The 24493-nt window shown below is 42.0% G+C and overlaps 1 protein-coding gene across 1 annotated transcript in view; it reads left to right on the forward strand.

The window, feature by feature from the left end:
• PLXDC2 (plexin domain containing 2) overlaps positions 1-24493 on the forward strand; it is a 317756-nt gene that overhangs the window by 256115 nt on the left and 37148 nt on the right. The window lies entirely within an intron of this gene.

Consider the following 24493-nt stretch of genomic DNA (forward strand, 5'->3'; position numbering starts at 1 on the left):
AGTGGCCATGTTTTTGTAGCGCTGGATAACCCCTTTAAACCCATTGGGGGAGATTTATCAAAGGGTGTAAAATTTAGACTGGTGCAAACTGCCCACAGCAACCAATCATTGCTCAGCTTTCCTTTCAGCACTGCCTAAAGCTGAGCTGTGATTGGTTGCTGGGGGCAGTTTGCACCAGTCTAAATTTTACACCCTTTGATAAATCTCCCCCATTGTGACCAACACCCACAAGAAAAGCTTTTCTTTTAAAGGGGTTGGCTTCTTTAACCCTTTAAGGACATGGCCCATTTTCGTTTTTACGTTTTCGGTTTTTCCTCCTTGTGTTTAAAAAGTCATAGCACTTGCATTTTTCCACCTAAAAACCCACATGACCCCTTATTTTTTGCGTCACTAATTGTACTTTGCAATTACAGGCTGAATTTTTGCATAAAGTACACTGCGAAACCAGAAAAAAATTCAAAGTGTGGTGAAATTGAAAAAAAATTTTCCTCAAGTTGTTACGATTAAAACGATATATAACATGTATAACTTATATTGTATCTGATGGCCTGTAAAAAATTCAAACCGTTGTTAACCAATATACGTTCCTTAAAATCGCTCCATTCCCAGGCTTATAGCGCTTTTATCCTTTGGTCTATGGGGCTGTGCGAGGTGTAATTTTTTGCGCCATGATGTGATCTTTCTATCGGTACCTTGATTGCGCATATACGACTTTTTGATCGCTTTTTATTACATTTTTTCTGGATTTGATGCGACCAAAAATGCGCAATTTTGCACTTTGGGATTTTTTTGTGCTGACGCCGTTTACCGTACGAGATCAGGAATGTGATTAATTAATAGTTCGGGCGATTACGCACGCGGCGATACCAAACATGTTTATTTATTTATTTATTTGTTTACTTTTATTTAAAACCTGGGAAAAGGGGGGTGATTCAGACTTTTATTAGGGGAGGGGGCTTTTTACTATTAACAACACTTTTTTTTTTTTTTTTTACACATATACTAGAAGCCCCCCTGGGGGGCTTGTATATACATAGCACTGATCTCTCATTGAGATCTCTGCAGCATAGATATGCTGCAGAGATCCATGAGATCGGCACTCGTTTGCTTTCGGCTGCTGCAGCCGAAAACGAACGAGTGCCGAGCCGAGGACGGCGCCATCTTGGACGCGTCCCCGGCCGGCATCAGTAACGGAGATCGCTCCTCCGGGACAAGGTCCCGGAGGAGCGATCTCCCCCACTAGACACCAGGGAAACGTTGCCTCCGGTAATCAGAGGCAGCTGTCAACTTTGACAGCTGCCTCCGATTAGCTAATTAGCGGGCACGGCGATCAGACCGTGCCCGCTAATAGCAGCGGTCCCGGGCTACTCGCGGCACCCGGGATCGCGGCACTTTAAAGCGGGGCCGCCGCGCGGCCCCGCTTTGAAGTGCATGTGCGGACATATGACGTACCGGTACGTCATATGTCCAATCACGGGCGAAAATGAATTTTTTTTTATTCCCTAATTAGATGTAAATCTTAATTTTAACAATATTTGTAAATATAATTAATTAATTTTAAAGCTGCGTTTTTTAAATATTTCTGTTTTACTTTCCTGCCTCGCGCCGACTCTTTTCAAAAGAGCCGGCGCAAGACAGGAAACTCCCGTCATGCAGAGCGGCAGCAAGGCCGGTGGGGGCCCGCCATCTTGATGACGTCACTTGCGTTCCACCGCTGGAACGCAAGTCACGTCTTCAAGATGGCGCCCCCCTCCCCCGGCCTAGCTACACCAAACAAGCGGATTAGGTAAAGTATAAGACTGTAAAGGCAGTCTGTATCTTCATGAAGTCTATTTATGAAGATACAGACTGCCTTTGCAGTCTGTATCTTATGCCTTACCTACTACTCTGTGCCGGTGCAGCAGGGCCGGCGCCGCCATCTTGATTACGTCTTTGCGTTCCACCGCTGGAACGCAAGTTACGTCATCAAGATGGCGGCGCCGGCCTTGCTGCACAGAACGGAGGATTAGGTAAAGTAGAAGATACAGACTGTAAAGACAGTCTGTATCTTCATAAATAGACTTCATGAAGATACAGACTGCCTTTACAGTCTGTATCTTCTTCTTTACTTACTCTGTTCTGTGCAGCAAGGCCGGAGCCGCCATCTTGATGACGTAACTTGCGTTCCAGCGGTGGAACGCAAAGACGTAATCAAGATGGCGGCGCCGGCCCTGCTGCACCGGCACGAAGTAGTAGGTAAGGCATAAGATACAGACTGCAAAGGCAGTCTGTATCTTCATAAATAGACTTCATGAAGATACAGACTGCCTTTACAGTCTGTATCTTCTACTTTACCTAATCCTCTGTTTCTGTGCAAGCAAGGCCAGGCGCCGCCATCTTGATGACGTCATTTGCGTTCCAACGGTGGAACGCAAATGACGTCATCAAGATGGCGGCGCCCGGCCTTGCTTACACAGATACGAAAGAGTAGGTAAGGCATAAGATACAGACTGCAAAGGCAGTCTGTATCTTCATAGATAGACTTAGGGAAAGATATACTTTAATATTAGGGACAGTGAAATTTAGATGATAGGTTCTCTTTAAAGTAAAATTGTTCAGTATATAGTATAAGTAAGTGTACTCATATCACTTACTGACAGTAGCTCCCTGTGTATCTCAGAGAGCTAAAATCAGACTCCCCTCCTCCAGACTGTGCTGTCCTGCTCTGTGGTGAGTCTGTCCATAAGATGGCCAACATGGAGGGGCATGTGACCATGCCCTGCCCCCCAGTGTCCACCACTGAGCCTGTATATGCTAATGGAGGACACAGAGGGTGGGACATGGTCACATGCTTCTCCATGTCGGCCATCTTAAGGACAGACTTACCACAGAGCAGGGCAGCACAGCCTGGAGGAGGAGAGTCTGATTTTAGCATCAGTCTGATTTTAGCACACAGGGAACTGCTGTCACTATATACAGTGAGTACAGTTACTAATACTGTGCACCGAACAATTTTACTATAAAGTAGCCAACCCCCTTTACCACTTAAAGCGGTGATTTTTATTTATTTTTTTCCTTATTGTGGCATATACAAAAATAGAGTTGGCATTTTGTAATTTTTTTTTTTTTTTTTTTTGGGGGGGGGGGAGTAACAATTTGCTGGTGTGGTGCATGTGCATTTAAGGGCCGTAGTACAAGGCCTGATCACGGATGTAAACTAGTGCCGATCTGTTGGATCTGGACTTGTTTACTGAGCCCATTACATGGCTCGACTATTGTACAGCAAGGGCTGTGGCAAGGGGGAATTTGATCAGGAGAAGGAACTTACCTAACCCCATGCCCACAGTGAGCAGCGGGACCGGCCTCAGGACCCCAGCTTCCTCTGAGTTGTGATGACCTCATGACTTGGGGGGGGGGGGGGGTGCCTGTCCCGGCTGGTGGACTGGCCACTCAGCCAATCAGTGACTGGAGCGCTGTCTGACTGGCTGAGCGGCCAGTCCATCAGCTAGGTCATAACTCTCAGTGATGGAGATCACGGAACCCAGCAGAGGTCCTGAGGCCGGTTCCACCGCTCACCGCAAGCACAGGGAGAGGTAAGTTCCTACTCCTGATCAAATTCCCCCTTTGCCTCTGCTGGATTTTAAAAATGGCTGGACTTCTCCTTTAAATCTATGAACTTGTTTTATTAAGATGTTCAACTTTACTGAACAGTAATCTTTTGTCTCATTATCGATTGTTATGGAAATGTCTTGCTGAAATTTTCGAGTACAATAGTTCTACCTCGATTTCTTCCTTTGTTCCTCTTCAGATACTGATTATTAATAATTATGGGCTGTGGGATAAGATGCTGACCTTTTATAATTTTGTATCTTGATATCTGCTACATTCTTTTTGTACGCGGCTCTAGCATTGCCGTAAACCAGTTCTTCAATCACAGGCTTTCTGCTTGTTGCTGCCTTGAAGAGCCTCTTAAGAGAAGATCCAAGTAAAACATTTTGCATGGATTGCAGATAAATTATTCATCGTATGGAAGCTGGATGCCCTTGCAACAGAAATAGGATTGTGACTAGTAACTTATTTGGGATCATTTATACAGTATATAATTTTGATTCTAATTAACCAACAACTGAATAGCACCTGTCTATATACTGTATGACCTGTCATTAGTTCCCAACTGCATACAATGCGACAACACTGAATAAAAAGCCAAGAAAGAAAGTTCCAAAGTAGTAGTTGTATGTGAACTCTTATCTTTTGCACAGCTGAAGTAAGCAAAGTGTTACTGCTCCTTATGTAGTATGTACTTTTATTGACCAATGGAGATGCTCTTCTTTTCCCACCTATCCTTTCTCTTCTTTTCTTTGTGCACATTCCTTTCCACCACTCACAGGGTCTCTTACACATCCCTGCAGGAAGCAGTCACTTGGTGGGAGGAAGTGTAGCATCACTCTTATCTGGTTTCTCGTGGGAGGAGGACACACAGAGTAGATGTTCCTGCTGTAGCCAAGCCAGGGCCTGGCTCTGCCAGGACTCCTGTCCGGGACAGTTCAGTTGTGTTAGTGAGTCTAAGACACGTGTGTATGAAGCAACCAGAGACACTCAGTTTCTTCAGTCTATCCCAGAGCCGCTGCCAGTTCAGCCCTGCAGGGCGCCTTACCCTGCCACACTCCAGTCTCCTCCTGATCTGCCCGGCGCCAGCCTCCTTGCCTCCTAGTGCATGCACGCCAACTCGCTGCAATTTAAAGTTACAGTGCGTCCCTAATTGGATGTGAACCTAAACACCTCCCTATAAAGCTGCACCTGTCTAACATTCCTTGTTGGAGCCTCTGCATGCTTCCCATATTGTGTGCTCCAAACTCTCCGTGATTCCTACCTGGGATTCCAGCCGTGAGTCCTATGTGTCTCTACCTGCACCTCAGCTGCCGCCACTAGCAAGCCAAGCCAGGGGTAGCCACCTGGGGGTCCCCTGCCACAGCAAGTCCATCCAGCCTTGCGGTGGGCACTGGTGAAGACTCAGCTCCCTGGTGCAGCTTACACCATTGCTAGTGGTGGTACAGCGGATCCACGACTCCAGTCATTACAAATATCCTTTAATTTGTAAGCCAAACTGAGTCCTTTAAAAAATTCTAGTGCTGGGCAATGTCTAAACTTTTTAATTTTTCAGTTTTTAGTTTTGAATGTAGCTGTCAGGATTTGTGATTAGTCCTTGGCACATTTCTGTTCCAGACAAAGTGATGGTCAAGTCTATGTAGCTACTTAACCATGATAGATAGATAGATATATACAGTGGGACCTTGGTTTAAGAGTAACTTGGTTTAAGAGCATTTTGGTTTAAGAGCTCACAGTTTTTCTAAATTGTGACTTGGTTTAATGGCATTGCTTTGGTTTAAGAGCTCCATGTTCTGGGTGGGAGCGCGAGTGGAGGAGGGGCATGGTCTGCATAGCGGGGTCTACAGCACTGTACTCTGACCCAGGAAGTCTCCTTCACCTTCCAAATCATAGCAGATCCACTTCAGGCTGGGGCTTACATCAGGGGACAGGACTGTGGAGGTAATCTCTTCATAGCTGTAACCCCTCTCTCCCCGGACAGAGAGCGCTGCATGTATGTGCCCACATCTGTCCTGCTCCTTCCTTCATGCTCCCTGCAGTCTCTCTCAGCTCTTGTGTTTTCCATCCTCTCCATTACTGTACAGTAGTTTATGATATCACAGATTCTGCTGTTTCTTAATCTTTGTTTCATCTGTTTTACATGTTATTCAGAAAAATAAATCATTATTTTTGGGGTGTGGAACCAATTGTCTGCATTTCTAAAATTTGCTTTGGTTTAAGAGCAGATTTGGATTACAAGCACTGTCCCGGAACGAATTATGCTCGTAATCCAAGGCACCACTGTATATATATATATATATATATATATATATATATATATACATTTTTTTTTTTTTTTTTTTTTTTACTACGCCAAGCAGGTAGGAGAATTTTGGTACTTGACTTATGCTTGAATTCTACTTCAATTATATAATCGTTTAGTCTGAAAAGCTTATTGTGCATCAAGGCAATCACTCACATTAATGAGTTGACAAAATGAAGGGCTATTTGTCTCATTCAGAGTTTATGAAAGCTCATGGAAATTTCCAGAGATAAGCTCTTAATCCGGTCTATCATCAAGTGAGATGTCATTTAACATTAGGGTCATTTTGTCATTATCATTCATACTTGAATTAATTAAAAATTCAAGTATTTGTTGTTCTTTTTAAACAGCTGATAGATAGAACCAGTCTTTTCGGTTATTTATGGTTCCCAAATGTGGATTCCAGTACTTAGATGCCCCCAGGACTTACAGTAGATTTAAAGGAGAAAAGTATAGGCAAATAACAAATGGGGGGCTTATGGGGTGTTAAATTTGTGAGTAATTTTATGTAGTGCATTGTTGCTATGAAGGGGTTGTCCAGAATTAGAAAAATAAGGCTGCTTTCTTTTAAAAGAAGCGCCACACCTGTCCTCAGGATTTATGTGGTATTACATCTCCATTCTCACAGACAAAGACTAAGTGTGGTGGTCTAGAAAAAAAAATTATATATACCGTATTTTCCGGCGTATATGACGACCCCTGACTTTTAAGAAGATTGCCAGGGGTTCGCCTTATATGCCGGAAAATGTTCACCCCTGCCTGACCACAGCCCTGCTGAGGTCAGCCAAGGGTTAACTGCAGCTAAATTAAAAAAAAAAAAAAAAACATTTAACTCACTTGGGACCCGTTCCCAGCATCGGCGCGCCTCCTATACCGTTCCCGGTGCAGGCAGTGTGACGTAGGAGACAGAGATCGCAAAACCTCTCCCCGGCAGCCGAGCGTCTCATCAGAGAGGCTCGGAGACGCTCTGCTGCCGGAAGAGCTTCGGGAGAATGAGAGAGGAGCTTGAAGTTCCCAGTGCCTCTCTCCTTCTCCCGAAGCTCTCCCGGCAGCCGAGCATCTCCCGGGAGAGGGTCTGGGATCCGCGTCTCTGGCACAGGTAGTGTACGTTACACTGCCTGCACCGGGAACGGTGCGGGAGGCGCGCCAATGCCGGGAACGGGTCCCAGGGGAGATAAAAGTTGTTTTGTTTGTTTTTTTATAGTGGTTGTCCCATTCGGTGGGGATGTGGCCATTTTTGAGCCCCCCCCCCCACCGTATGGGGCGACCATACTCGGCGTGTAAGACGACCCCCGACTTCTAAGAACATTTTTTGGAGTTAAAAAGAGGTCTTATATGCTGGAAAATACTGTGTATATATGTTTTTCTAATCCCGGATAACCTCTTTAAGGCAAGCACTATTGCCATGCTTATTTTCTTGAATCCAGTGCAAGCAAAAAGCAAACAGAATTAGCCGAGTGTCTCTTTAAATGTACATTGTAATAAGCTCTATGTGCTTAGCCGCTACCCCATATAATCCATTTATTTCCAGATAATAGATGGCTAGATCAGTACCAAAATGTACCATTCATCGCTCTCCCAAAGGAAGCAAAGCAATATCACTGAACATGTTTGTATGGTAATACTCGCTAACTGTATTTACTCTGTCTCTAATAGCTGCTATATATAGCATGCGTGTCCCGGATTCATACATTGCCATTAAGGAGCAGAAGAAAGTAAATCAATAAGATACATTACCCAATAAAAGATATTTTACAGAAACACATTAAGTAAATCTGTGTCCTGCCCCCGAATACTAATAATCCCTTTACAGGGTACAAGTGGATATTATATCCAAGGTCATTAGATAGTGTTATAGCATCCTTACTATTTCCAAGGAAAATGAAAGGAAGACTCTATTAGTCACATGATGTTACACTGAGGACCACCTTGTAGGAGGCTAATGATTACAGGGATAAGAAGAAGGGAATGGAATAGACTATCCACCATCTATAGAGAACATGTCAATGGAATTACTAATATGTTATTTGTGAAGAAAGTTAGACCAGGTTACAGCTACCCATAAAGGTCTATGGAGGGCGAAAGGCTCCAGCATCTTTTAGTACATGTTATCAGGGCACCCATGGTCCATGCCTTGGGCAACACCTTGCAGGGGGGCAAGTATTTTTTTCATTATACATAGCAGTTATATTGTGCTGGCATCATTTCCTGAAGTGTCATTGGACTTGGTGACCTCCAAGTGGTCAAAAATTGATTTCCAAGTCCCGAGTATTTTTCTCCCATAGACGACAATGGGATTCAATATTCGATTGAATAGTTGGATATCGGGGGCTATTCGAATCGAATTTCGTATTTTTGAATATTTCAGTATTCGCTCATCTCTAAACAGATACAATGCCACTCTCATTCACTGTAATGAACTCTTCCAATTCTTCCTGCGTTCCGCTCACTCATTCAGTCCTATTATCTCTTCTCTGTTGTTACTGTAAATGATCATCGGTAAACTGTCCGTCAGTCTCTAGACATCCTGTCATCCTGAATTTTTTTAACAGCTTAAAGAATAGCATGTATAAAGCAGGTCTGTCAGTCCGTTCATGCATGGTATAGGGTGTATTTTTAGTAAAAATTGAGAATTGAGCTAAGAAAAGAGTGCTCTACTTAAAGGGGTTATCCAGCACCACAAAAACATGGCCACTTTTCCCCCCTCTCTTGTCTCCAGATTGGGTGGGGTTTGGAAGTCAGTTCCATTGAAGTAAATGGAGCTTAATTGCAAACCACACCTGAACTGGAGACAAGAGAGGGGGGAAAGTGGCCATGTTTTTGTAGCACTGGATAACCCCTTTAAGTGCTCTAAATACATAGGAACTGGCGCTTCCCTTGCACACCAGCCATTCATGCCGTCTTTGTCCCTTTCCCTTTACTAACATGCACACCTCCTTTCAGCAGGTGGACAAATACATAGACCAATATGGAAGGAATGACTGGTCCATTTTATCATGCATGTACAGGTATACTCCTTTAAGCTGGGTTCACACTACGTATATTTGAGGCTGTATAGCAACCAAAACCAGGAGTGGATTGAAAACACAGAAAGGCTATGTTCACATAATGTTGTAATTGAGTGGATGGTCGCCATTTAATGGCAAATATTTGCTGTTATTTTAAAACAACGGCTGTCATATTGAAATAATGGCAGTTATTTACCATTATATGACGGCCATCCACTCAATTACAACATTGTGTGAACAGATCCTTTCTGTGTTTTCAATCCACTTCTGGTTTTGGTTGCTATGAGGACCTGACAAGAGGACCAAATACTGCCTGAAATATACGTAGTGTGAACCCAGCCTTAAGGTGTCTTGCCACCATTGACATCTATTCTCTATACACACAATATAAAATAAGTGTCTTATTGCTGGGGATCCAACCATTGTGCTACAGTGCGATCTTAAGAACAGGGCTACTGAGAACTATACTAGGTAATCTTTATCATCATAGGCAATGCATAGTGCAGTGATAACATATGTACACTGTCACTATATTCAAATAGGAGCTTTGGGTGTCCAATTCTGGGTATTGTTATGGGTCCGAGTGGTTGGTCCTCTATAATCAGATACCTGTCCCCTATTATGTTGGGAAAATGGCAGTAGTGGATGTGGTTATAAAAAATATAAAGTCTGTTCTGTTTTAAGCATATCATCTGGTTATGGCACCGGTAAAGGAAACACCCAACAGAACTTTCAAAACATGTGATTATAACAGTACAAAAAACTTTCTAACATGTTGTTAGAGAAAAATGCCTCTATCTACACTTACAAGGCTCTACCCTTTACCCTTTCCCTTGAAGTTCCTTCATTTCACTGATTCAGTTCCATTAGTTCACTGAGGGATCGGGTTACAGCTGTCCATATAAATGTATGGGGAGGCAAAGGGGGAGGAGAAAGAAGCTGCATAGTGAGACAGAAACAGAAAAGATGAAGGGAGAGGTCCAAGCAGCCTGTAATAAGTATTATATATTCCAGGATGCACTGCTCAGTATCACTCTATAATGTCTTCTATGCTGCTACAGCCGCTGCTGATGGTGTTTGGGGCTGTACGGCGTATGGGAGACATCATAGCAGCTAGTCGATATCCACTAGCTCAGGGACACCTAAAATTAAAAGTGGACCCTGCAACAGGAAATTAATAGACCATCCCTATGTGATTTAAGGGTATCTCAATCACAGAAAGTGAAGAACATTGTATCTCTCTTTTTCTTTACATAGGTGTATACAGGTAACTAAATCTGGTTCTGTAACTTAGTCCTGAGCACTGTGGCCAAAGGGGTCAAACTGTTAAAAAATCCCTTTAACAAATGGATGCATTTTCTGATCAAGAGCTTTTTTCGAGTTGAAATGAATAGAACAAATCAATCAAAAAATAGTAGAAATAATGAGCTTGGGGCAGAGATAGAGCAGACTTGATTTCTGTGTTCTGGATTTGCAGACTGATAATGACACGACAACAATAGGGCCGTTCAGGCCGACAGCACGGGACCAGTCTGTCTGTAATGACATTTGGCGGTTTCGGCGATAGCGTACAGAACGGAGCACAAAGACTGGTTAATTGACAGCAGGTCGTGTCATGAATTCATCATAAATTGCTCGGCTACATATGATTCATTATTGCATTCTCCTTGTCTTCGGACTCGCCTCTCTATATGGTAAATTCTATGTAGAGAAGCTGGGACGTTAAATGTCAGAGCTCGAGTCTTACAAATAGATGTCTACGTTTCCAAAAATGTAAAGGAAAAGCTCATTGACTTAAGCAGCTATTCTATTTACAGCCGACGTTAACATCGGGGCCGCTGGAAGATCCCTGAGCTATATAGTGTTAGCTAAATGCCTCATTTATCCCTCAATGTCACTCCCATTGAGCCCCAGGATGTAAAGCTCTTTTTACCCTTGGTAATGTACTCTCTTTGTCATTCTCTGCAGAGAGTTGCATTGATAAAGGTCAGATATTGCCAAAATGTTGTTAGTTTTGGCAATTTTGCTAGAAAGCACAGATTTATGCTGCCTTTTCCCATTTCCTTTGTTCAGTCTTGGTCTTTCTAGAGATGGAATGAGTCTAGCTACAGGCAGTGGGCAGCAGATTCCATATAGGGGAAACACATAGGGCCAAGACTTTAAGGACTTTTTCTTTAAGATTAAAGGAGAACTCTGGCGAAAATGCAAAATCGGGTGCTGGGGAGGTGCAGGAACATAATAAAGCAGCTTACCCATGCAGGCTTCCTTGCAATGCCTCCTCGCTGCTCACGGACTACCGCCAGCCTCCTGTAGCTCCTGTGACATCATGACCCGGATAAGGAATGCCCACTCAGTCAGTCGGTGACTTACACAGGACACTGCCGCAGTCACAGTCTAACTGAAGGAGTTCCTGCTGGGAAGTGATGAACAGTAAGCCGGGAGAAACTGGAGGCTGGCAGGCCTCTGTGAGTGTTGACTTCTTTATTATATATCCCCACCCTCTGCCAACACTGGATTTTTCATTTTTGCCTGAGTTCTCATTTTAAGGAGTCAAGATATATAAAAAGGAGAAATCTAAAATAACACAGTTACCTTTTCCAATTGTATGGGGGTGCTTTTTCTATGCTATGTTCTACCAGATACAAGGTGTAAGAGAAGATCAGTAAAATGATTGTACACTGCAATACATTAGTATTGCAGTGTACTGTGCAAGAGATTAAGCTCTTAAAGGTCCCCTTGGAGAATTAAAAAAACAACAACATTTTTTTTCTTTCAAATCAACTGGTGCCAGTAAGTGCCATAAATTTATTTAAAAAAAAAGAAATAAAAATATCCAGTCTTTCAGTACTGCTGTATGTCCTGCAGGAAGTGGTGTTCTTTCCAGTCTGGAGAGCAGGAGAGTTTTTCTATGGGGATTTGCTACAGATCTCGACAATTCCTGACATGGACAGAGGTGGCAGCAGAGAGCACTGTGTCAGACTGGAGAGAATACATAGGTTCCTGCAGGACATACAGCAGCTGATAAGGACTGAAAGACTTGAGATTTTTTTTAAATTAAGTAAATTATAACTCTCTGGCACATTCTGGCACCAGTTGATTTGAAAGAAAAAAAAATTTGACCAACAATCACTTTAAAATAAATGCAGCTATAGTAAAAATTCCAACAAAAAATATAATAATAAAAAATTAAATAAATAAATAAGATTAATAAAAATGTATATTAAAAAATGAAGAAAAAAAAAGACTCCACAAGACCAGTGTGAACTGAGCATAAACGTGTAAAACATGGCTTTATTGGGTGATTATATTATATAATTTAGACCATCTCCACTGAAGATGATGGCGTATTCAGTCCCATTACGAGCTTTACATGAGGTCTAGCCTATATAATAGATGAGAAATAATACTGCTGTGTAGTATATAAAGTGAGAAGCGTAAAAGTGATTCTAGATTCCTAATTAATAAAGAGACAATAAAACCACAGGCCCCGTCCTAGTTTTATTGTCCTAAACGTATCTTATAAATATTACATAGCTGCCAGAATAAACCCAACTGTTCCTAATAGGAAACAAATTACATTATTAACTCGCATCAGACGTTACATTGGGCTTAGTTAAATTTGGTGTTTTATTTAAATGTACTGAACACGGTTATTGTGAAATTCATCTTCTGTTTATTTTTTTATTTTACATTTTTATGTTTTGTATTGAAGCCCCCGACCACTGGTGGTAAATGTAGGGTTACATAGCGGTCCTGTTAGGTGTAACCAGTGGTGGCCATCATTGACCTGTTTACAGCCCATCCTCCCAGCTACCAGGGCAATATTCTCTGGCCTCGGGACTTTCCTTGTACTTTCAGCTGTTCATTGCTCCCTGCACCATTACTTGGTCATCATGGCAAAGGTAAATTCTGCTCCTTGTCCTTACCCTGGGACCTCAACTGCATCTGCTCAGCCTGCCAAGCATATACATTAACTGGGAAAGCTGAGCTCTGAGTTCTCCAGAACTGACACTTCACAACACAGCTGATGGACAGGCCACTCAGCCACTCAGTGACTAGGGCAGGATGCCACTCCAGCCACTGATTGGATGAACACTGAGTCCATCAGCCATCAACTAGGGGGGAAATGCCTTCCAGCAGGGTCCTGCGGCCAGTCCCACCACTTACCATGCACACGGGGAGAGGTAAGTTAGTACTTGTAATCAATTTCCCTCCTGCCTTAGCCAGCTACCTGAGTTTTTAATCCACTGGACTTCTCCTTTAAAGGGGTTATCCAGCACTACAAAAACATGGCCACTTTTCCCCCTCTCTTGTCTCCAGATTGGGTGTGGTTTCAAATTCAATTCCATTAAAGTAAATAGAGCTAATAGACTCCCCTCCTCCTGGCTGGGCTGCCCTGCTCTGTTTTGTTTCTGTCCATAAAATGGCCGACATGGAGGAGCATGTGACCATGCTCCGCCCCCCTGTGTCCTCCATAGCCATATACAGGCTCAGGGGTGGACACTGGGGGCGGCGCATGGTCACATACTCCTCCATGTTGGGTCATGGACAGGACAGGAACACCACAGAGCAGGACAGCCCAGCCTGGAGGAGGGGAGTCTGATTTTAGCTCTATGAGGTACACATGGACCTGCTGTTAATATACACATTGAGTACAGTTACTAATACTTTATATTGAACTACTTTACTATAAAGTGGCCAACCCCTTTAAGCTCCGCAGGGAATTCTGGGAAAAAGGATAAGCAAAGCAGCTCTGTGATGCCACCTTCTGGTGTTAGATTTACCTTCAAGTCAGTTTCTGACTTCAATAAGGAGTCTTAGCACACTCCTGGGAGTGAAAGTCAAGCCAGACAACTTCATTTAGACACATCAAGCTTTTTGTTACGATGGTGAAGCAACTACATCAGCCTAGAGCTTATAGGTCCACATAGGTCCGCACCAAACGGTAGAACTCTTAACATTGCTTTGTCTTCTATTTCCTATGCACTGAAGCAAAGACGACATTACAATGATTAAACTTTACGCAGACATTTTCAGACTGGTGGAAAGGTTACAATGTGACATACTTGAATAGGTTTCGTACTGTTCGGTTTTCGGTAATTACTCTCTAAACCACTTTTGTCATTAAGGATGGTACGCTTCCATTACACTGATGAGACGGGTTTATCCATTCCTAACAAAATTTCCCTGACAGTTATTGATGTCATTAAACTTAATGGCTCTGTTTGGGAATTCCAAATATCTTAAAATAAATTCCGAAGCACTTGTCCAATGGAAGACATGTAATTATTCCAGACATGAAGATTTGCAGATACTTTCAATGAACAATTGTAATAGCTTCGTGCTGATTGCTCTGCAGATTAACCAGGCACAAATTTGCATCTATGTAAGTGCACTGAAAAAAGTATAAAAGGAGATAGATAGATAGATAGATAGATAGATAGATAGATAGGAGATGGATAGATAGATAGATAGATAGATAGATAGATAGATAGATAGATAGATAGATAGAAGATTAAATAGGTTTTCTGTAAGTGTCTTTACTGTACCAAGTATTGGAAAAAATTATATTTTTGAGGGAATCTGTTGGATTTATTTGGGCACCCTTGGATAGCCAATTGGTTAAAAGAAACAAGATGAACTCTCCCGGGAGCAGAAAATGGTTGCCAAACTTGTAAAATCGCTAGAGATGAGCAAACTTCGAGTATGCTCAGGTTCGTCCGAACCCTAGCATGCAGCATTTGATAAGCGTTGGCTGAAGAAGTTGGATGCAGCCCTAGGGAGTCCTGGAAAACATGGACACATGGCTGCATTCAATTTCTTCAGCCACTGGTAATTGGATTTGACACAATTGGTGGTGCATGGCGCTATTGTCAAAGCAAACTGTGGAAGATACATGCCAGATTCCCTGCCCCTGTACTGTACATTCTGCATATTCTGAACAATAATGCTTATAGCACTGTAGGTACCACTGCTTAGTTACCATATACACGTGTCCATCCTTAACTTTACTTTAGTTAAAGTAGAAGTCCCACAAAAATGAAAAAAAGTTTTGGTGTCACATAATGCAGTATAGTCCTGTATAGTCCTGTATACACTATCTATTTGTTTGATTGGTTTTGAGCCTAAAGGTTAACTTAGTGAGTGAGCAGTGATGTGTACAGTACTGTATTCATCACTATTCATCTAATAGCCACCGACCTACAGTGCTTCGAAAAAGTACAGCGCACTGTCATGCTGGGTTAAAGTGATGTTGCACCAACACAGTTCTGTTGGTGTGCATTATTTCGATAGATAGATAGATAGATAGATAGGAGATAGATAGATAGATAGGAGATAGATAGATAGATAGATAGATAGATAGATAGATAGATAGATAGATAGATAGGAGATAGATAGATAGATAGATAGATAGATAGAAGATAGATGATAAGTAATTGATTTTATTCTATATAATCCTACACTAGTATTTTAAACCTTATAAAACAGAAATCCTTATACCTAACTTGGAGATTCCCCCCGTGATCTTTTTGTGAAGTTTATGGACTTTGCTCCTTCTGAAAAAGTGAACACCTCTCCTTACCATTTTCTCGGAAAAAAATCTGACATTTGACCCAGTTCAATCCTGCGGTGATTGCTTTATAGGAAACTATTACTACTAGGTACATTCCATCTAATGCCAGTCACCTTTTTGATTGCTTTTCTTCTTCTTTGCCACCAGATTGCATATTTCCCTTTCACCCTGGCATCAATCATTTAAGCTTTCCAAATAATCTATGCCCCTTCCATCATGCACTGAAATCTGAAAAAAAGTAATATATTATAGCAGATAGATTGTATATTTTATCAGAATGAACATAATGTTATTTTAAGTGATGGAAGAGCGGTAACAATGTAGGACTTTACATACTGCCGCCATATAATCTCCAAGCTCTTCTGGGCCACAGTTGGGCATTCATAATAGAGAACTTTGCTGTTCTTATTGAGCCCTCCTCAAACTCAGAGCTTTTTCTCTTGGATTTTAGTGCATCTTGGAGACAAATAATTTTCGATAATATGGTAGTAAGTTAGTATGGAGTCAAGGTGGACCATATGTATTCATGCATGGTGTCCTGTAGGGATGAGCACAACTCAAGCATGCTCGAGTCCAGTCTTTTAGCATTTGAGAACCAGGAAACCAGGGGGTCCAGGAAAACATGGATATAGCCATAGACCATAGATCATGTTTTCCCAGACTCCCTAGGGCTTCATCTAACTTCTTCAGACATGGTTATTCAAATGCCAAATGATGGGACCCAAGCATACTCAAGTTTTCCTCATGTCTAGTTTCCTAGCCTGGTTTTAGCCTTATAACACTTGAACAATACTTCTGCTTAGGACTTCATTTGGTTTAAGTCAACCACCATTTAGATCCCCCCAAGGACCCGAAGAGCATTGCCTGTACCATAAGTGCTGAACTACATACAAATGCAGTATACAACCTAGCACAATATTCTTTGACCTACTGTATGTTATGGGCACTGAGTTATTATCAGCCATAGGTTTCTTGGTATCTAGGGAAGCTTATACTATTAATGCAACCTATGTAGGTGTACATAGATCCAATAAAGAAGAGAATCCACTGCTGTCTTAAAGGAAACCTGTAATCACATGAACCATTAGTCATGGGGGCAATCCCAGGTCACTCTTCCCCACCCCATCAGATTTGAATAATAGACCTCTTGTTAGGGAATATGGAAAGATTGATCAATCAAGTTCAGGCACCTTGAGAAAGATAACAGGTTCATTTTAGAAGTAGCAAGTAGTTGTTACTGTCTATTATGCTGTTTATAAGGGTTTAAAAGAGACCTTAGTGCAGGTAGGGGGCTGCAGGAACATAATAAAAAAAGGTATACTTACCCGTCCTGTGCTTCCACAGCGCTGCATCACTGCTCTTTGACTCACACTTGCAATGTCACAACCCAACTGAGAATTTCCCTCTCAGCCAGTCAGTGGCTGGGGGAGAACACCATTTCGCCCCTTCCCCCCGTGTTGTGACCACATGGAAACATGAGAGGTGGTGTTGTGGCACTGCAGGGGTCATGGGGATGGGTGAGTATACCTTCTTTATTATGTTCCCACAAGGTCACCCTGCTTCATAAAAAAAGAGCTTGTTCTGAGGTGCTTACTTTTGAAGGTAACTCCTGTGAAAGTCAATGCCTAACCTCTTTTAGAGCCTGGATCTATGACTGTTCATTATTCAAACCAAAACTTCCTCCAGAAGGAAAAGTTACCCATCTGTAAACATCACTGGTGCTCAGCCCTCATCAGTAGAGAGCAGGATGCTGGCTAGCTAGTAGAGAATTGAAACTAAGGGCGTTAAGATTCTCCAAAAATACATATGCAGACGTATAGACCATGCAGTGCTCCACTGGGAAAAAGTAATGCAAAGAAGTAGAAGAGAGCTTTTTTAATGGGAGAAACTTTCGGAGGCTAAATACCATTCTTGCACTGGGGCTCACTTCTGTCTCTATCTACAGACAGAAGTGGGTCCCTGTGAGTAAATTTAGAGGGAGTGAATAAGGCGATTGTGGCCTGCCATGTCAATGCGTTACATGGATAACCCATTGCTTTAAATAAGAACTGTGAAATCCTTCATTCTTCCTGCGGGGGTGCTGTGGAGAACCTATACCCTTGCCGCACCTCCATCGATCACAACTGACTGCTCGGGGTCCCACCTTATTATCAGAGAACAAACCTTTAATAATATTTGTTTGCCTATTGGTGTATTAAGAAGTATGAACGCACAAGGCTTCCAAGGTTTCCAGAATGAGTTATACTAAAAGAAGTGATTTATAGGTAAACGATAAGCCCCGTCTTCCACAACACCAAAACATATAACATCAAATTGATTAACATAAGAAAGCACAGTAGTATCAACCCACTGTCCGGATGAGATATGAGAGGAAAAATTTCTACAAGAATCCGGTCAATGAACCTGACCCATATCTCAAAAACTCTTCTAAAATTAATTTTGTGCATTTATCAAAGTGACAGTTGTTCTCCTGTTACTGAGACTTTACAGTGTAGAAATAGTAGACACATCCATAATAATTCTGCCGTTTACAGGGGAGGTGCTCTCTCTATCCGCAGGTTTTCTTAACATTTTTTATTTTTTTTGGCAATAACTTTTCTCTGGTCTTGATGGATGAAACTCAATTATCATAGGGTTAAAGGTTGTAACTCTGCTCATTTCTGAATTACACTGTTAATTGAGAAGTTATCTAGCTGATTATTCATTCTTAAAGAACTTGCCTGGATTAGAAAATGTATTTTTAGATACCCTATTGGTGAAATTCGAGGAGAGTCCATGCAGGACCATCATCTATTTGGACAAAGTACAAAGAGGGTCTGGAGGCCTCAACGTGTTCATTAGAGATGAGCGCAACTCAGGCATGCTTGAGTCCGATTTTTCAGCATTTGAGTACCAGTGGCTGAAGAAGTTGGATGCAGCCATAGAAAGTCCAGGAAAACATGGATACAGTTAATAGTGAACAATCTGACTCAAGCATGCTCTAGTGGCACTCATCTCCAGTTTTTACTCATTAGGGAATACTAACCTGCTGGGCAGGGGACAGGGAGGCCGGATGATTATTGGTGCACTAAAAGGTAAAAAAAACGCCCTCAGTGCACTAAACACCCTCATTTACATAATGAAAAACTTAGTTACTCGGTAACACTGCAGTGCACTGATGCAGCTTCCCCGTACCCTGTCCTGTTGGAATCTATCAGCAGGTGAGGCTTGTCTAGCCTGTAGTTACATTCCCCTTGAAGGGGTTATCCAGTGCTATGAAAACATGGCCACTTTTGCACCACTCTTGTCTCCAGTTCAGGTGTGGTTTGCAATTAAGCTCCATTTACTTCAATGGAACTGATTTTAAAAACCTGCACCCAAACTGGAGACAAAAGTGGTGAAAAAATGGCCATTTGTTTGTAGCGCTGAATAACCCTTTTAAATAAACCCATTAATATCTAGGTGGACTGGCAGTTTTGTTTATTTTAAGGAGAAGATTGGTTAAATAAATAAAACAAGCTTTGTTTACCTCCTGCCTCAGTACCCAGTGCCATTCAAGAGCTCTACACTGTCCAGTGTAGTAGCCCTAAGAAGGGCTTTTGTGGTCTTGCCTGCCTACAATCTGCTAAGATCCTCACTGTCCCTACTCCAACATCTCTCCCTTAGCTTGTCCTGCAACAATAAGAATGTAGGAGCAAATAGATGAAATGAAGCCTATTCTTCACAGTGAGCAGCTGCCTGCCTGTCTGTGAGAATAAGCTGCAGATGTTTGGTAGCCAGCCTATTCACTGTATATTCAGAGGTATATGCTGTGCTGTGTCTTTTAGTAGCCCTAAGAAGGGCTTTTGGGGTCTTGCCTGCCTACAATCAGCTAAAACCTCTCTGTCCCTACTCCAGGATCTCTCCCTCCATCTTTAAGATGGCAGCTGATGATGAGCAGGAAAAGCCAAGTTCTTATAGTTGGGAGGTCACATGAGTAAACCAGCCAATGATTGTAGAGACTGTTCTCGCGATGCCTGCATGCTCCTAGGGCCTATCACACCCCCCCTGCATAGTTATTGGCTAGAAAAGAGCACCAGGCAAGGTGAGAGGAGCATTTTTGGTTGGATGCTTTATCGAAAAGTATTTAAAATAGTGTAGCATTTGATCGAATAGCTATTCGATTAAGTATTACTCGCTCATCTCTAGTCCTTATGCGATTGCTGTTCCCAACATCTCTTAACAGCATAGAGAAAATGACCTAGATGAAGGTCAGTTTGTCAAAATGACTATCCCGTTCTCTCAGTCCAATGATGCCTCCTCTCAATGTCCTTGAACTGGGCAAAATGTCTTCATGTGCGTTGTGGAGTCATATCATGCAGTCACTGATCTCTCAGTACGAGGTACATTGCCCAAAAGTAGCCTCTAACAGCATTTTTATAGGGCAGTCGGTGGAGCACTTTTACCCCCTTTTAAGGCAAGACAGATGGTCTAATCTGACCTCACCGGTAATCATTACATATCCGGCAGGACTAGGACTAGTTTTCCCAGTAACATATTATTATATATATTATATATATATATAATATATATATATTATTTGAGTGCATTATTTCTTTTTGTCAATTAATATATATATATATATATATATATATATATATATATATTATTTTTTATTATTATTATTATTATTTTTTATTTATTTATTAATTTTTTTCATTGCATTTATTATTTTCGTTTTACATTTACAAAATGTACTTTATGCCTCCGAATCCTCTTCCTATGAAAAATCCCCATATAATATAAGATTTAGGTTTATGTTTGTGCAGATTGACAGGGCTTAGCGGTAGAATGAATATATGCATTCACAGCCTTTTGAAGTGTATTTTCAGGTGATTTGAACTCTCGATACAAACACGAGTCACGTGGAGATAAAAAATAAGCCGGTATTCAGAGAAGTACACATAAAACGGCCTGTATGATCCCATAGTGGTCGTGCCAGTCATCTCCATTCTGATATATTACGCTCACATCTGTGGAGCACATAGGGTGCATAAAGAGCGGCTTTCATAGATCTTGTTTCATGTTGTGAAGACATCGCTGCTTTATACAGGACAATTACCACAAAGCAAAGAATTAGCGGAACCATCATTGAAGGTGTTTCCAATTAATCCACTTGAAAGGCTCTTTCATATTATTTTATGTGACTTTATATTTGTGCCTTTGTTATAGACGTTTATATCTTTCACATTTCAATTGCATGATGACATCAAATAACTTGTAAAGTAGTCATCTGGTTATAACTGGTCCATCATATTGTGACAGTGGGCCCAGGCACTGATACAATAATGGGTTCCTCCTGCTAGACTGGTAACCCCTGTCAATCCTATTAACCCTATAAATTGTATTCTGTAGAGATGTGTGGATCCAGCCTGAAAGTTCAGTTGATGATAACCCCATTTGGAGGTGATTTTGTAGTCAATAACTCACCACTAGGGTCTATTTTTTATGATGTGATAAATGAGCAGACATGGAGTGCATGCAGCAGGTGCTGCAAACTTACTGTGCAATAGTCAGGAGTGCTGTGCGAGTGCTGATAGAGACTGTGATAGAGAGCTGAGGAAAAGCAGTGGATTCTGGGAATTTTAGTACTGAACAACTCCTCAATCAGAAAGCACAATCGGGAAGTATAGGACTAAATCCACTAAAACTGCTGGATTTCTGGTGGTTTTGGAACTGGGGCACACAGGTATGCAATATTGCTATATTGTTAAAGTTGATGCACTAAAGGCAGACAAAAAAATGAAAATGTATGGCTCTTAGCTAAATTGTAATTTTTTTTATTTTTTTTTTGGGTGGGGGTGGGAGTGGGGGGATATTCCTGGTATGTAACAGTTAGTACTGACCACAGACAGCAGTTGAATTGGCAACATGGATGTCATAGGTGCCAAAAGGTCATTGATGAGAGCAAAAGCTAGCCCAACTTGGCCAGATAGATAGCATTGGTTATACAGTTTTCTAGTGTTAAAAATTTGTCACAAAATTTGCTCACAAATTTGTATCCATTTAGTGTTTTAGTCACTTTTGCGCCTGTTCTCCCAACAACAATTGGTATTTTTTTTACATAACTTGCACGCTTGGAAAAAGACATGAAAAAGTTTGAAATAAGGAAATAAAAAAGGATGAAATGAAGCCTCTGCATTGGGATGATAAGACAGTGATGTAACAGTAGCGAAAGTATGGAAACAGTAATGTCACTGGAAGACGGCTCTTTCCATCGACTCTATGGGAATGAATAGAGCTAGGGGTCACGTTCCATACCCGCTGCTCTATTCATTACAAAGAAGCCAGAGCCTGTCGGGGACTACAGATAGGAAAGCTAGTCGAAGTGTGAGGCAGAATTAATATAGGTTATAGCCTAGTTTAGAGAGATGGGTTTTTCAGGTTACTCTTGAAGGTCTGGTGGATGATGATGATGGTGGATGGAGCTGGTTGTGTCAGGATAGTGAGTTGCCTTGTATGTCATAGTCAACAATTTAAAATGAATTTTGGGGGTAATAAGGAGCCATTGAAGGGATCATCAGAAGGGGAGAGGCAGAGACAGAGCAAGGGGAGAGGTGGATTAGTTGGGCAGCAGAGTTAAGGATAGACTGGAGAGGAGCAAAGATGTTAGATAGAAGGCCAGAGATTGATCAGCTTTTGACACCTTGGGGGGGATTTACAAAGACCGGCGTACAAGTACGCCGGTCTTATATTAGGCCCCGTCCCCTTTTCCCCGGCAGGATACACTAAGAGGCGTACACCTCTTAGAGAATCCGGCCGGCCAGGCGCCCCAATCTGCGCCCAGCAGGTGTAGATTTTGATCATGATTTACGGCTGCGAGCAGGCGTAAATCATGATAAATAATGCACAGGAAAAGGCCACGCCTCCTCCGCACCTTATCACGCCCTCACAAGCTCCGCCAGCCCGCCCATCGGATAAGCGGGGCGTACGGGAAGCGTACACCAGGGAGAAGGGGCGAATCCCCCCTTTGTGTCTCCACGATCAACTGACTGGAGCTGGAAATAAACCAGTTGAAATGAATGGACACTCCAGCCACACCAATCAGTAGATGTGCCCCACCTATACCTACCTATACTTACCATTGGGCCTAGAAATCTGCACAACTTGTAGTTATACCCTGCATACTATACAGGAAGCCAATGCAGCTGTCACAGGTGGTAAGAAATGCGATTGCATTAAGCTGCCCCTCATAGGGGTCTAAAGTTTATCTTCGCTATAGTGACCCCTGCCCTCTATATATATCACTAGGGCCTAGCCTTCCCTTTCCATTAACCCCATAGCAGCTGTACTAAATAGAATGTAAACCTTTATATAGTGGTGTCTCCATATTCCCTTGTGACCTTCTTCTCTTCCCCACTACATCCCATAAATCAACATTGAGAAAACTGTCCAGGACTAATAGGAGCCTCTCATTGCCGCAGCCATTCCTCCATAGTTTGCAGCGGCTGCTATAATGTGACTGTGTCCCTTCTTTATTATCCTCCTAGCAGAATGAAATTTCCAGGTTATTACGTGAGGTTTGCTACATTTCACCCTGGGAGATATTCACTTGCACCATCCCCGGCTATTAGCAGCTATGAATGTATTCAGAGTATATACGGTACACCACTTAGCGCCCAAGAGATTTCCATATATCAATAATATGGTCATTGAGTCATTCTATTTGTTGTTTAGTGTCTTCTTCTGGGGGAAGCTTAAGTGTTTGTACTATGGATTGAACATGAGTTTTTTAACAACAGACGTTGCCAGCTACTGAGAATTAATTTGCTTTCAGCCTGAATCCTTAGAGAAACACTTGTCCGGACACAATGCTTTAGAATTGCTGGTTAAAGTGCAATGTATAACAATAGTCGCGGATACGATGGACAAAGCGCTCGTGAAACACTCAAGCACTAAGACGCCGGTAGCTAAGAGAAACATTATAACTTTAAATGGTGTTTATTGTAACTTTTCTTATGGGAGGTGTTATTAAGTAATATAGGATAAATGCAATGGAGAGACACAATACAACCAAGCGCTTCATGCTTCTATTCCCTAATAAACATAATAATCTAGAAGTATATAATTTCTATGTATAAAGTAGCTGATTTCAATGGCAAAGCATGAGCAATCCTTGAATACCTAAATCATACATCCATTCTATGTTTCGGTCAATGTTGAATTTAAAGGGGATATCCCATGATGTCAAGTTATTCCCCATCAACAGGATATTGGATCTGACTGCAGGGATCCCCACTGGACCCAAATGATTGAGCTGTAACACCTGAGCACAACCAATGCGCTATTCGTTCTGTATGATGCTTCCAAACATTGTTGGGCACTGTTATAAATCTCACTGTTATTCCCCATCAACAGGATCGGGGATAGAAAATAGATCTCTTGGGGTCCAATTGCTGGTACTCCTCCATAGTTCTTAGAATGGGTATAATTTCCCTCAGAATTAATGGAGTCTACCAAACATGCACGGCCACCGCTCTGTTCATAGAAGATAAATGTAGAAGTTGCTGTCCATGCGTGATGCCCTCTGTTCTTTCCAGGGACAATTTTGCACCGAGATCGGTGGGAGTTTTGGTGGTAGGATCACACTTATCTATTTGTAAGGAGATCGGAATATGCCCTTCAATTACCTATTTTTTATTCCAGGAAAAAAAATATTAATTGCTTATCCACAGGATAGTCCGCCAGTAGCAGCCAAAGTGCTAATAGCCAAGGTGCCAATAGCGACAGCACCCAGGTGCAAACCTTGAAAGTGTATGTTGTGCAGAGGGGACACTATATTTTGCCTGTTTTTCAGTCAAAGTTGACTAATGAGTTTTCTTCAGCGGGGGTAACACATATCTGCAGCTCAGTTCCTGTTCAAGCGAATCTGAAATGCAGTAACCAGGCACGGCCACTACACAGTGAATGGAAACAACTGTTTCCGACTAGACACGAGGGAACCTTGAGCTACTTCTGGTACTTCTGAACCCGAGCATGCGGCATTTGCTTACTGGTGACTGC

The sequence above is a fragment of the Dendropsophus ebraccatus genome, chromosome 2 (assembly GCF_027789765.1).
Source record: "Dendropsophus ebraccatus isolate aDenEbr1 chromosome 2, aDenEbr1.pat, whole genome shotgun sequence".
NCBI lineage: Eukaryota > Metazoa > Chordata > Amphibia > Anura > Hylidae > Dendropsophus > Dendropsophus ebraccatus.